Genomic DNA, 15,807 nt, shown 5'->3' with positions numbered 1-15,807 from the left:
CAGGTTTGGCAAGAACCTGTTATAATAATTGGTACATCCTATAAAGGGCAGCTACTGTGACATATCCTTCGGCCTTGGGGCATCCACCACTACTTGCATTTTCTCGGCATGTTTGTGTAATCCCTGTGCATTGATGGTGTAGTCACAGTAATTGACTCTTGCTTTAAAGAATTCACACTTTTCACGTTGTGCTCTGAGCCCATAATTTTATTATCTTTTTAACTCTGTCTTGTGATTTTGGAGATGTTCCTTGTCATCTTGGCCAGTAACAATGATCTAATCCAGGTTACTCTGACCTAATCCGCAGTTTTCTGCCAGAATGCAGGTGCAGATGCTTCTCTGCTGATAGAGCGATAAAGGCCTTTGTGAGCGTTCATGGTGAGAAGCACTTTGGGCTCTTCTTCCACCTCCATCTGTAGGGAGACCTCACCAAGTCCACTTTGCTGAAGTGTTTCGACCTAGAAAGGTTGGCAAATATATCCTCTATCCTGGGCAGAGGGTGTTGATCTACTTTCAGTACTGGGTTGATGGTGACCTTAAGATCACCACAGATTCTTTCAGATCGATTCTTCTTCGCTACCGGGATCACTGGTGCTGCCCATAGGCTGCTTGAGTTTTCCAATCCCGTCCTTGAACACTTCGGAGGCATCATCCAGTACATTTCAGTTGACTCTTTTACAGGAGATGTGGCATGCAAACGGTGGATGGATATTCTAATCAAGTTATGATTGTCTCAGCCGATCACAGCCCCATAATGCCGGCCCTCCTGTTTTGACCACATACAAGCCCAGTGTGGCTTGATGGTTGTTGTATTTCACTGTTACAAATGTTATTCCCACAGGAGTTATCTTTTCTCCAGTGTAAGTTCTTAGGCGGATACCTGCAGTATTTTTGAAATGCCGTTCAAACTCATTTTGTGGAATAATTGAAACAGGCATGCTCTTTTCATGTATCCTACTTTGTTACATTTTTTGCAAGCTTTGCCAGAAACCTTGTCCTCGACCCCTCAGTTTGACAAACCTGAATGAGGAGCAGCCTACCGCCATTTTGCCCCAAGCCAATGTGATAGTGCCTCTGGGTCGGCTGTTGCCCCAAGTATCGGGTACTCTTATATCAGAATCAGCTTTATTATCACTGGCATGTGACGTGTAACTTGTTAACTTAGCAGCAGCATTTCAATGCGATACATAATCTAGCAGATAAAAAAAAGTAAATCCATTACGTATATTGAATAGATTAAAAAACATGCAAAAACAGAAATACTGTATATTTAAAAAAAAGTGAGGTAGTGTCCAAAGATTCAATGTCCATTTAGGAATCGGATGGCAGAGGGGAAGAACCTGTTCCTGAATCGCTGAGTGTGTGCCTTCAGGCTTCTATATCTCCTACCTAATGGTAACAGTGAGAAAAGGGCATGCCCTGGGTGCTGGAGGTCCGTAACAATGGATGCTGCCTTTCTGAGACACCACTCCCTGAAGATGTCCTGGGTACTTTGTAGGCTAGTACCCAAGATGGAGCTGACTAGATTTACAATCAGCCTGTCAGAATCCTCTCAACAGTACAACTATAGAAGTTTTTGAGTGTATTTGTTGACATGCCAATCTCTTCAAACTCCTAATAATGTATAACCACTGTCTTGCCTGCTTTATAACAACATCGATTGTTGGGACCAGGTTAGATCCTCAGAGATCTTGACACCCAGGAACTTGAAGCTGCTCACTCTCTCCACTTCTGTTCCCTTTATGAGGATTGGTATGTGTTCCTTCATCTTACCCTTCCTGAAGTCCACAATCAGCTCTTTTGTCTTACTGACATTGAGTGCCAGGTTGTTGCTGCGGCACCACTCCACTAGTTGGCATATCTCACTCCTGTATGCCCTTTCGTCACCAGCTGAGATTCTACCAACAATGATTGTATCGTCAGCAAATTTATAGATGGTCTTTGTGCTATGCCTAGCCACACAGTCATGTGTATATAGAGAGTAGAGCAGTGGGCTAAGCACACACCCGAGGTGCGCCAGTGTTGATCGTCAACGAGGAGGAGATGTTATCACCAATCCGCACAGATTGTGGTCTTCCGGTTAGGAAGTCAAGGATCCAATTGCAGAGGGAGGTACAGAGGCCCGGGTTCTGCAACTTCTCAATCAGGATTTTGGGAATGATGGTGTTAAATAGGGACTTTCATCAAGAATGATCGCTCACCTAGCAATTGCCAGTACTCTCAAGTTCATTGAGAGAAGGTATTGGTGGCCAGAATGGCAAAAGAGTTCAGCAATATATGCAGGCATGCATGTTGTGTGCCCAGAACAAGGAACCTAGTACCCTACCTCAAGGGCTCCTCCACCTTCTACCTGGGTGCAGAGGGACAAGTGTGCACAGCTTCATAGACTTCAGGGGTCTTTTGCCTTCCAAGGGGAAGACCATTATCATGGTAATTGTTGATTCATTTTCAAAGGCCTGCAAATTCATTGCCTTGGACAAGCTACCATCTGTGGTAGAGTTGGCCAAAGTTGTTCTGGACCAGTTCTTCAGGATCCATGGATTCCCGGTGGACTTTGTCACTGATCATAGTCCACAATTTGCCTCACGTTTCTGGAGGACATTCTGTAAGCTGGTTGGGGCAACAGTGAGTCTTTCCTCTGGGTTTCGCCTACAGTTAGACAGAACGGGTCAACCAAGCTTTGGAATGAACACTAAGATGCCTGGTCTGAAAAGGACATCTTGGAACCAGCTCTCATCCAGCTACCATCACAGCCTCTCTGAGCCACCAGTCTACCTGTATTGTGGATTCCTAATGCAGTGATACACAATGCTAACTTTAAATTTGAAAATCTTTCTGTTGTTCTTCATTAAAAGTCGCAGGGTTATCTGAGAGTTTGCTGCCTTTCACCAGATTGTTGATTGGTTGAGCAATTACAGCATGAGTTGACCTATGCTTTGCTGTGTTGCACAAACCCAGAGATGACTGGAGCTGCTAAACTGTTGGAGGTTTTGCTGACTTAACACCTATTGCATGATTCTCAGTTTTTCCCCGCTTACCTTGGGAAATTTTCTGTCCCAGGTACTGTAAATTGCTTTCTCTTGTTGCAATTGTGCCTTGTCTAGGTTTGCATTGTGACCTTTGGAAGATAGATATTCGAGCAAATAAAGCAGATCATGTTCATGCTGCTCTGTAGCTTTTAATGCAACCTGGCCATCATCCACAAAGTGTTTGTCAGACGAATCAATGTCCCTCAGATGTTGTGTCAAAGCCATGTGATAGGCAGTAGGGTTGTTGTGGAGCCTTTGTGGCAGCCTCATCCACTGGCATTGTTGATTATAAACTGAAAGCCAACCACAGTTAACATTCAGGTACCAGGAGCAAAATCCATTGACCATATCGATAACTGTAAAGCACTTGTGTGATGGTTTCGAGTCATTGAAAATAGTTGATGAGTCTGCTACTAAACGGGTTTGTCTGCCAATATATTGATTAGCAATGGCGTCATCTACGTGTTTTCCTTCTTTGCTCTTTATTGGAGCACACTGTGACATCGTTTCATTACTGTCATCCTCACTCGAGTCGTTAGAGGCTGCTATAGAGTCCATGTCAATATCCATCCTGTAATTCCTTGCAGTTCAAATGTGTCGCTGTCTCGGGGGACTGTTCAATGTGCGCGGTGTTTCCCAGGGAGGAACTTCAGGAGGAGTGTCACTAGCAGGGCCACCCCCTAGAAGTCCCTAATCATTTTCTTCATGTTGTTTTAGTTTGTTCCTGAGCGTTGCATAATACACATTGATTTTTATCAAGCTTTTTACCCCCCGCTCGTTCGGTTAATGCAGAAATTTGTTCTTTAGACTTTTTATTGTCTCTATCATGCTGCTTGGGTAGCTTGTAGCAAGTTTCATGTTTCTTTCCCAAATGATTAGTAAAAGTCTTTAATCTCCTCGTTGACGTTTCCTTTCTTTTTTTTTGGTGTGTGCGAGTCTGTGCGTCTGCGTGCGTCCATGTGTCCGTGATGATGTCTTTCTCATGGCTTTTACAAGGTGCTGAGCGAGAGAGAGATTGTGTGGTGCATCATTCCTCACACAGATATTTTCGCAGTATTTTCCCCTTTTTATTTTATGAGGTCGAGTTGCAATCTCAACACTCAGCCTGGCATGGATGGAAGGCGTACTCAGGGGCGGATCTGACTAGTTTTGAGCCCAGGAACCTCTGTTCCCGGGTCTGGCGCCGATGTCATTGTGCCACCAGCCGGCCCCTCATTGACCTTTTCATTCACTCGCACATTTGATCAAACCAACCACGGGGTCTTATTTAAATCACTAGCAGACATGTTCGGCACAGCTTTGTGGGCTGTAGGGCCTGTATTGTTCTGTAGGTTTTCTATGTTTCCTTTCCCTCAGGCATTCTCTGGATCTAATAAACAAAAATTATCAACAATGTTATGTTTAAGACTTTTTCATTAATTTTGTCAAACTGAGATGTTTTTTTCAGGTAAGAGTTCTTAGTAGTTTTACGACCTTGGCTAGACTAATTCAGTCTTAATTCATATACTTTTTATTACTTGGGTCGCGATCCTGAAATCTTAATAGATTGCAACTGAGTAGATGATCTAGCAGCTGAAACAGATTTCAGCCAAATACATCGTTAAGCGACTGAAACGGATTGTCTTGCAACAGAACTTCTCCCATACTGCACCAATTTATACAGCCGAGCCTGATATTAATTTCAGCACTCAGCTTGGTGTTGCAGATCTGCTTCTCCCTCCTCCACACAAGTGGCAAAGGGAGTACTTACTCCTTTTGTTACGCGCTAAAAATTCCACTTTGTCTGCAGTTGTTCCAAGACCTTAAACTTTGCAGTGATCATCCTGCCAAACTCTGTGCCAATTGTTAGAGTCTGATGCTTTAATCCTTTTAGAAATCAATTAGGAGGCAAAAATTTATTGCTTCATGATCATTTTATTAAACATTGATAGAGCAAAGGAAAATTGAAACAAACAGTGATAGAGGCCCACTAAGCAATGGGAGATAGAAGCAATAAGAATAAAGGAAGAGAACTAGGATGGCCTTGGTCTCATGCTCAGCTCTTTTATATTACATAGATTACATTCAAATTCATAGATAAGAGTCAACCAATGAGATACCTCCTTTGCAAATAATGCAATACTAAAAGAAACTTCCTGAATCGTAGAAATACGGGACATACTGAACAATTGCATATACAGTATGTACTGTGGCCAGCAGGAAGCATAGTAAGCAGTTACTTGTATATAAGTAATCATATGAAAAACGGTACAAGCTGAAAATTGTAATACCGCGGAGAAAATAACATTTAACCAGTCAGACCTAACAATACCCCTCTATAGAAGCTGCCTGATCTCCAACATTGTGTGTGTGTTGCTCAAAATTTCCAGTATCTGGCAGAGTCTTATGCCTGAGATGCCATTATCAATGATCTTTCAGGTTTCTTAGTCTTTGAGAAGATAATCTGAAGCATCAATTGCTCTGTTTCAGCTAGCATTGAAGGATGGTCACAACGCTGAGACCAAGGATGTGGAAGATCTATCCAACCTAGAGTAAGATATCATTTCCTTTTGTAATTCCAGAAGTACCCTGGTAGATCTAGATTAATCATGACAGTTGCATTGGATTTCATGATGTTATAGTAAATGTGCTGGTGTCATTGACTATAGAAGTTATCATGTCATAATAAGAAGAAACTTGGTATTTTGTCCAGCAAGTTCTTATGGGAAAACGTGGTGTTTTTATTTTATATTATTCTGCAACAAAGATAACAGTTATATGAAAATAAGTGATCAAAATGACTGCTACTTGTATTAACCTTATTCTGAAGGAACAGGTCTCACCCCATACCACTATTTGGTCTGTACTTGGAGAACAGAGGAGCACATACAAAAGACATTCATTTCAGAGGATAATGTGTTACACTATCCTACAAGTAGATACAGAAGGTTTAGCCAACTTTCATAAAAATCTAATTCTAGGAGCAACTGGAGCTCTGAGTACCATTGATATCTACAGCAAACATGGATTAATGTAGTTGCTCCTCAGTAACTGCAATAACAATGTAGCAATATGTACAACAGGCATGGAATTGCAGAGGTTTAGAGGCTACAAAATAATTAAAGGGTTAAATAGTTTCAGAGTTGGGACACTATTTCAGATTGGATGTTGGAGGCATCCAATCCGTGGATGGATTCCAATATATCCATGGATTCCAAGCCTTTGAAGTGTGGTGTTGGCTAACATTAGATACACAAGACTTTGAATTGGTAGACTGGACTGTATTCAGGGATTCAACTTTGAATCTGGATGACTATGGAGTCCAGTAAAATCATCGTCCAGAATGGCAGCTTAAATCAACAGCTCCTCTGGAAAAACGCATATTTTGCCCCGTTAATCCATCAAATATAAGATCTTTCAAAAATATCTGAATTGATAAGGGGAGCAAGAATGGGGAAAAAGGATGGAGTTAAAAAAGCATCACTGCGGAGACTATGGAAGAGAGAGGTGCAGTGTGCGGCTCTCCTACACGTGTGCGCGGCGGCGAGGCTGACGATGGGCCTCGTTCAGGCGAAGCGCCAAATATGATAAGGATTTTGGAAGAGATAAGGGAAGTCCAAAAAGATATAAAACAGCAACTAAATGATATAAAGTCACAGCTCGCCAACGTCAATCAGAAAACAGCGATGGCAGAGACACGAATTGAGAAGGTGGAAGATCACATGCAAAACGTGGAACAGATACTAAGTAAGACAATAATAATATTAAAACAACAGGAAAGTAAATTGCTTGACGAGGAGGGAAGATCGCAATGGAGAAATATCAGGATTTATAATGTTCCTGAAGGAGCGGAGGGGTTGTCGATGATGAAGTTTGTAGACCAGCTGCTGCGGGAAGCGCTGGAGATTCCGACTATGGAGATTGAAATTGAGGGCGCATCGCACGCTCGTCCCGAGGCCTCCCAAAGACAGAGAAAGTAAGTCGTGCTCAATAGTACTTAGATTCCTTCAATTCCAGAGCAAGGCGGAGATTCTACGAAGGGCCTGGGGTAAGAAGACGGTTGTTTGAAATGGGAAGTTAATATACTTCGATGAAGGTTACCCCTCAGCGGTCCTACAGAAACGGAAGGAATATTCCGAAGTGAAACGAATATTAAAGCAACATAGATTAAGTTCCAAACCCTGTGCCCTGCTCAACTAAGGGTGTTTTACGAAGGAGGGGTACAGCCATATCAGACGGTGGAAGAGGCGACTACAGACATGAAGAACAGAGAACTGGCCATTAGCGTGGTCAAACCCAGGGAAAGCCTGGCTGAGCAGTTATCCTGATCTGCTTGGGAAATAGTAAGAGAACCAAGAAAGCAGGGGACGGGAGGACGATGAGAGAAGGATATTAAGAAGAGACTGAGTTCTCCAAGGACAGCCCTCGCCTCCTCCAGAACAGCCGTAAGGATTGGCTAACTTTAAAGGTGCTGATAAACTAAATGGAAGCAAAAATAGACGGTGATATACCTATCTCGAGAAATTTGTATTATAATGTTTATTTTATATTACTCAATTTTTAAAAATTCATTCATTCACTCCTTTTTCCCCATCTAAACAAGAATATACAGGGAAATCATTTCTGTGTAATGGACATAGATTTTTTTTTAACCTACTTTCATGGGTACTGCAGTGGGAACCCTCAACTCACAGGTAGAATGGGGGGTATTCTGCCCCCCATTCCGCATATACAATAGACTATTTCACAACATTCCCCCACGGCTAAATGTTTCTTCTAGCTCAACCCAGGGTCATCTAGAGACCCCAGCCTTGGAATCACATCTTTGTTACCTTTTTTTTTATTATTCACATTCCTTGGTTCTTATTTGTTCAGGGAGTAGATCGATTAAGTTATATTCTGCAAATTTCAATGATAGACTAAGATAAATACACATGGCTAAGAACAAAGTAAAATTCATTTCTTTTAACGTCAGTGGGCTGTTAAATCCAATCAAATGAAGTAAAATTCTATCAAAAATGAAAAAAGAACAAGCCCATGTAGTATATTTATAAGAAACTCACTTAAGTGATAATGAGCATGGAAAATAAAAGAGAATGGGCTTCACCAATTTGTTTTTCTCCTCATATAAATCAGGACACAGAACAGGAGTTGCTATTCTCATCTCAAGCAAGCTAAATTTTGAAAAAGTGTTCGAAATGGGAGATAAGGAGGGCAGATATATTCTGGTAAAGGGGAATATAGATGGAAATCCAGTTACTTTATTGAATATATACACACCCCCAGGAAGTGATATTGGTTTCTTCCAGAAAATTACTAATATTATGGTTACAGAAACAGAAGGTCTCTTGATATGCGGGAGAGACTTAAATTTACAATTACAACCAAAGTTAGACTCTTCCAATAGAAAAACTTATGAAACAAAGTCCTTGCATAAGAAAGTTAACACTCTTTTGGAGAATGTTGGTCTAATTGATATATGGAGGGACCTTTTCCCCGACAGAAGGGATTACACTCATTATTCTGCCCCCCATTCCGCATATACAATAGACTATTTCATAACATTTGGAAAGGATAAAGACAAAATAATCACCTGTGGAATTGGGACAATAGATGTAAGTGACCAAGCACCTATATATTTATCTGTTGATTTTGACCTACAACCAAAGAATACTATTTGGAAACTAAATTTAAGTCAACTCAATGATCCTTATTTTAAGGAACAAATTAAAAAAGAAATTGGTATTTACTTAGAATTCAATGATAATGGAGAGGTTTCACCTCCCATTCTATGGGATAGTCTGAAGGCTGTCTTGAGGGAAAATTATAGCGATATCTTCATACAAGAAAAAAATAAGGAATAAAACATTTAGAGGAATTACAAATAAGCTGAAGGAACTGGAAAAAACACTGAGTTTGGCACAGGATACACTAGAGGAAATTTAAAAAATATCATTGAAATTAATAGCAACACACATCAAAGTTGCTGGTGAACGCAGCAGGCCAGGCAGCATCTCTAGGAAGAGGTACAGTCGACGTTTCAGGCCGAGACCCTTCGTCAGGACTAACTGAAGGAAGGGTTAGTAAGAGATTTGAAAGTGGGAGGGGGAGGGGACAAGAGGGGGAGGGATGGAGCCAAGAGCTGGACAGGTGATTGGCAAAGGGGATATGAGAGGATTATGGGACAGGAGGTCCAGGGAGAAAGACAAGGGGGGGGGGGAATCATGGGACAGGAGGTTCCCCCCCCCCCGTCTTTCTCCCCGGACCTCCTGTCCCATGATCCTCTCGTATCCCCTTTTGCCTATCACCTGTCCAGCTCTTGGCTCTATCCCTCCCCCTCCTGTCTTCTCCTATCATTTTGGATCTCCCCCTCCCCCTCCAACTTTCAAATCCCTTACTCACTCTTCCTTCAGTTAGTCCTGACGAAGGGTCTCGGCCTGAAACGTCGACTGCACCTCTTCCTACAGATGCTGCCTGGCCTGCTGCGTTCACCAGCAACTTTGATGTGTGTTGCTTGAATTTCCAGCATCTGCAGAATTCCTGTTGTTTGCGTTATTGAAATTAATAGTTTGGCTACACAAGAAATTAGAAAAATGTAATGTTTCTGAAACAGAGTCACTATGAAAGTGGATCTAAATCTATGAAAATACTGGCGTGGAAACTGAAAAAAAAATAGCAGAAAATACAATTCATAGAATTAGGGATCCAAGAACAAAAGTGATAAAAAATCAGCTCAGTGAAATTCAAGAAGCTTTTGAAATGTTTTACAAAACTCTGTATTCCAAAGTTCCAGGGGGAAGCATAACCCAGGTTGACACCTTCCTGAATTCTTTAGAGTTACCCACTTTAAGCAAAGAATAAACTAGAACGATGACTGACATAACTGAAGCTAAACTAAAAGCTACAGTTAGTAGGCTTAAATTAAGCAAGTCACCAGGATCAGATGGATATACGGCCGAGTGGTATAAAGAGTTTAGAAGTGAGTTAATTCCTGTTTTACTCCCCACACTGAACTGGGTTCTAAGAAAGGCGCAAATTCCACCCAGCTGGAAGGAGGTGATAATCTCAGCCATACCGAAAGAAGGCAAGGATAAAATGGAATGTGGGTCATTTAGACCAATATCTGTTCTTAATGTGGATTATAGAATATTTACCTCCATCATGGCCAAACGATTAGAAGAGTTTCTACCCACACTGATACATAATGATCAGACAGGTTTTATACAACAACACCAAACACAAGACAATATACGAAGGACACTTCACATTATGGATATTAAAAAAATGAAATTGAAGCAATAGTGATAAGCATGGACGCTGAAAAGGCATTTGATTCGGTTAATTGGAATTTTCTTTACAGGGTTTTACATAGATTTGGTCTACATGACACAAATATCAAAACTATACAGGCACTATACGACAATCCTACTGCTAGGATTAAAATCAATGGATATTTATCTAATAGTTTTACCCTAGAAAGGGGCACGAGACAGGGTTGTGCATGGTCACCGCTACTCTTCGCATTATATCTGGAACCATTAGCTCAACACATCAGACAAAATGAAGATATCAGGGGAATTACTATTAAGGAGACAGAGCATAAATTGGCCTGTTACGCGGATGACATTTTGATCTATCCAGGGCAACCAACATACTCTTTACCTAAATTGATGCAATCCTTTGAACAATATGGCCAATTATCAGGATACAAGATCAACATACATAAAACCCAACTACTTTCATATAACTATAGCCCACCAAGAGAAATTGAAAGTAGATATCCTTGGGCATGGCAAACAGAGTGTCAAATATTTGAGCATCATTATGCCAAAAAATTTGGCAAAATTATCAGAATGCAATTATTAGCCTATATATAAAAAATTAAGGAAGATATAACAAGATGGAACCTAATTCCTTTTCTTGGTCTCAGTTCAAGGACTGAGTCTATTAAAATGAATATATTGCCCAGACTACTATATCTCTTTCAGACCCTACCAATAGAGGTTAACCAAAAATCAATTCAATGAATGGAACAAGATGCTATCAAGATATATATGGCAAGGTAAAAGGCCCAGGATGTCACAGTGGGGGGGGGGGCACTGGGAGTGGACCCAAATACAAGACACAAAAACACCATGTGAGGTAAACTAAATTGAGTTTATTGCTCATTGCAAGGAGAGCAAAGCAGAAGCAGTAAGTAGTCCAGGGCCTGTTCCTTGTCCATTACGCTAAGTCTCGGACACAGGGACTGTGCTAAGGCTAAGACTAGGAAAGTGGGACCAGGTCAATGAACTAGGAAACTGGACAAGGACTCTGAGCCAGAGACTGGACAGGGACCCAGAATCTGGGTCTTGACTCGGGCTTGGAGACAAGACGTGGCTAGGCTACAGGACAAGGCACATGGACAGGACACAGACTAGGAGCAGGAACACAGACTTAGGCTTAGGGACAGGATGTGGAACTTGGAGCTCCTGGGGCCAGGACCTGATACTTGGAACCCCCGGGGCCAGGAACTATTCGTATTCACAGGACAGACTCAAACACAGGACATAAAACACTGAGCCGGGATTCCTCCTTAGACACAGGATGGAGTTGGGACTCTTCTTGAAACAGGGTCAGGACCCTTCCAGGGTACAGGGCCGGGACGCCTTTAGACGCACGACAATGGACAGAACTATAACTGGGCTCAAGTACGCTCCAAGCCGCAGCGAGCTCTTGACTCGCCCCAGCGGGTTAACTTTGACTGATCCGTACTGACAAGGGAAGGCGGCTTGCTGGCACTTGCTTCAGGAGGAGACTAGGCTTGCTCCGGCCAGATAACATTAGCTCGCAGTACCTTCGGTGAGTTCGTTAATACTCTCACACAGAACGGTTGAAAGCCAGAAACTATAAACTGCCGGTTCAGTCGAGAGTAAATTGCCTCCAATCACCAAGCCCGAGGGACACGGGAAAATAGGGAACCAAAGGGAAACAGGGAGACAATGGTCCAGATCGTAACACAAACAAAGTAAATTTAAAGGGAACCCGATCCGGACCATGACACTGGATTCGTATCAAAACTTTGCAATTAGCCAAGGAAGAGGGGGAATGGGGCCTACGTTCTCTCAGAGATTATTATTTTGCGGCACAGTTGAGAGCTGTGATATGCTAGTGCAACCCATCATATGATATTCAATGGAAAAACATTGAGGAGAGGATACTTTCCATCCCCATACAGGCAATTTTGGCTGATAACAACCTACAAAGTTACATAAATACTATTGATAACCCATGGGTGAAATGGACTTTTAAAATATGGAAAACTATTATAAAGGAATATAGAGAGAGAGACATTACAATTCTTAAATGGTGTGCATATGACTTGGATTTTATGCCGAATAAACTGGACGCTAGATTTAAGGACTGGACAGCTAAAGAATTAACAGCTATTTGCAATATAATGAAAGAAGGAACACTGTTCAGTTTTGAAATGCTCAAAGAGAAACACTTATTAGAAAAACAAGACTTTTACCGGTATTTACAGATGCGACAGTATGTTAATAGGACGGTTAAAAATGTAACCAAGGCAAGTACATGTCTGATAGAGCTATTTAGAAAAGAATATAATTCAGACAATGGTAGTAGAATCATTTCAAGCGTGTATAAGGGTTTGTCAAATCTCAAAACACATTTGACCTCGTACATTATAACAAAATGAGAGTTGGAAAGAGGGATAATAATATCTGAGGAAGACGGGACAATAATATGCAGGTATCAATGGAAGTGTACCAGTTCACAGTAATGGTGGGAGTTCGGGTGGAAAAACTTGATAAGATATTTTATTACACCTTCTCAGAAATCCCATTATGATAGTAACCTCCCTGTTTGCTGGAGAAATTGTGGAAATCAAAATGCAAACCATTATCATATTTTCTGGGAATGCCCCATTATCAAAGACAATTGGAGTGGGATACATAATGCCCTACAAGACATCTTCAAATGTGAAATACCCTTAGAGTAAGACCATATATTTTGGGTATATACCTCAAGAATGGTTGAAAAGAGATAAATATTTAATGAGTGTACTGGTGGTGGCTAGTAAAAAGACCCTTACCAGGAAATGGTTATCACAGGAGAGCCCAACTTTAAATGTATGGATGGAAATTACAATGGACATTTACAAAATGGAGAAGATAACAGCATCTGTTAATCATAAGTTGGAACAATTTGATTCCTACTGGGAAAAATGATTTAACTACATAACACCTCATAGGCCTGATTTTATTCTCACAAGTCAATGAATATGTTGTAAAAAAAAGATCATTCCCTACTTTGTACATAGTTTTCTTCTTTTGATTGTTCTTTCTTTCCTCTCCTTTCTATAAGGATATACCTCAAATAAATATTATGTGGAGATTTGTGACAAATATCATTATATGATATTGTCAGGTTCTGTCGGGTTTCGGCGGGACTCAAGTGCAGACCAATGAATACTATTTCACCAGGATTATTAGGGAGCACAAAGGCAACAGTCTTTCAAAAACAGAAGGCAGGCACGAATCTGAAATAGCAGGCAGAAGTGTTACCAGGAAAGGCAGTCAGGCGAGGGCAGACAATCCAGACCGCACAGGCAAAAATCAGGTCCAGGAATGGGCAAAGTCCAAAACACAGAATCAGGCAAAAATTGGTTGGCAGAAGTCGCAATGACAGGCTGGAACAACACAGGTCAGAACTGGGACGACCTGGCAGAGGATGCCAGTCAAGGCGGGGTTTAAGTGGACAGGGTAATGAGTGAAAATTAGAAACAGCTGGGTGCAAATGAGGAGACACGCAGGTAATTGGAGGAAATCCAAAAAAGGAAAGGGGCTGGGCCAGAACCCACATGGCCAGGTGAAAGAAAACTGAAATTAAAGACTGCTGTGATCCAGAGCTGCCAGCAGAGACCCTTCGACCCAGTGTTCAGGCCGGATCCTTAACAGATATATATGTACAATATCTGAAATACATCTTGTGGAAATGTTTGTTTGATGATGAACTTCAATAAACAAGAAGAATCTGGATGACTATGCTGCAGTTGTTACTGACTTCACTAAAATCTGCGTAGATGTGAATGTGCCTATGAAAACTTGCTCTATAACCCCAAATCAAAAGCCATGGATGAACCAGGAGGTACACTGTCTGCTGAGGGCTAGATCTGTGGCATCAGATGTACGTCAACCCTGGCGGGGTTTGCAGGACAATACTTCACGCAACGCGAAACCCAATAGCATGAATGGCTGTGATGCTTCACTACCAGATGAGCTCAACGCCTTCTGTGCTGTGATCCTGTGACCCTGTAACCCTGTGGCTTCTCTCTTGGAAGCCGATGACAGGCTGCCTTTCAGTAGGGGGAACCCTCGCATGGCAGCAGACCTCAATGGAGTACCTCGTAAAGCTCTGAAAAGGTTGTGCCAACCAACTGACTGGAGTATTCAAGGACATTTTCAACTTCTCACTGCTATAGTCAGAAGTCCTCACCTGCTTGAAAAAGGCAGCAACTATACCAGTACCTAAGAAGAGTAGAGTGAGCTGCCTTATTGACTGTCACCCAGTAGCACTTACCTCGACAGTGATGAGAGAGGTTGGTCATGACTAGACTGAACTCTTGCCTCAGCAAGGACCTGGACCCACTGCAATTTGCCTATCGCCACAATAGGTCAATGGCAGATGCAATTTCAATGGCTCTTCACACAGCCTTAGACAAGCTGAATAACACAAACACCCATGGCAGGATGCTGTTCATCGACTATAGCTCAGCATTTATCACTGTCATTCTCACAATCGTGATCAATAAATTACAGAACCTGGGCCTCTGTACCTCCCTCTGCAAATGGATCCTCGACTCCCTCACTTAACCAGACGACTGCAATCTGTGCCGATTGGTGATAATATTTCCTCCTCGCTAACAATCAACTCTGGCACACCACCGGGGTGTGCTTAGCACACTACTCTACTCCCTCTATATACATGACTGTGTAGCTCAAATGCCATCTACAAATTTGCTGATGATACAACCATTGTTGGTAGAATCTCAGGTGGAGACGAGAGGGCGTACAGTAGCGTGATGTGCCAACTAATGGAGTGGTGCTGTAGCAACAACCTGGCACTCAACGTAAGTAAGACGAAAGAGCTGATTGTGGACTTCAGGAAGGGTAAGACGAAGGAACACATACCAATCCTCATAGAGGGATCAGAAGTGGAGGGAGTGAGCAGCTTCAAGTTCCTGGGTGTCAAGATCTCTGAGCATCTAACCTGGTTCTGACATATCGATGCAGCTATAAAGAAGGCAAGACAGCACCTATATTTCATAAGGAGTTTGAAGAGATTTGGTTTGTCAACTAAAACATTCAAGCAGATGTTCCGTGGATAGCATTCTGATAGGCTGCATCTCTGTCTGGTATGGTGGGGGTGGGAGGCTATTGCACAGGACCGAAAGGAGCTACAGAAAGTTGTAAAATTCGTCAGCTCCATCTTGAGCACTAGCTTCCATAGGACCAGTGCCTCAGAAAGGCGACGTCCATTAAGGACTCCCATCATGCCCTCTTCTCATTGTTACCATCAGGACGCAGGTACAGAAGCCTGAATCACACTCAGCAATCCAGGAACAGCTTCTTCCCCTCTGCCATTCAATTCCTAAATGGACATTGAACCCATGAATACTACCTCACTTTTTAAAAACTATATATTATTTCTGTGTTTGCACTATTTTTAATCTATTCAATATACATATGTATACCTACTGTAATTGATTTACTGCTTCACATGCTGGGATAGACAACTC

This window comes from Mobula birostris, chromosome 24 (genome assembly GCF_030028105.1).
Source record: "Mobula birostris isolate sMobBir1 chromosome 24, sMobBir1.hap1, whole genome shotgun sequence".
Lineage (NCBI taxonomy): Eukaryota > Metazoa > Chordata > Chondrichthyes > Myliobatiformes > Myliobatidae > Mobula > Mobula birostris.
The sequence above is the reverse complement of the archived record's forward strand: the minus strand, read 5'-3'. Positions refer to the sequence as shown.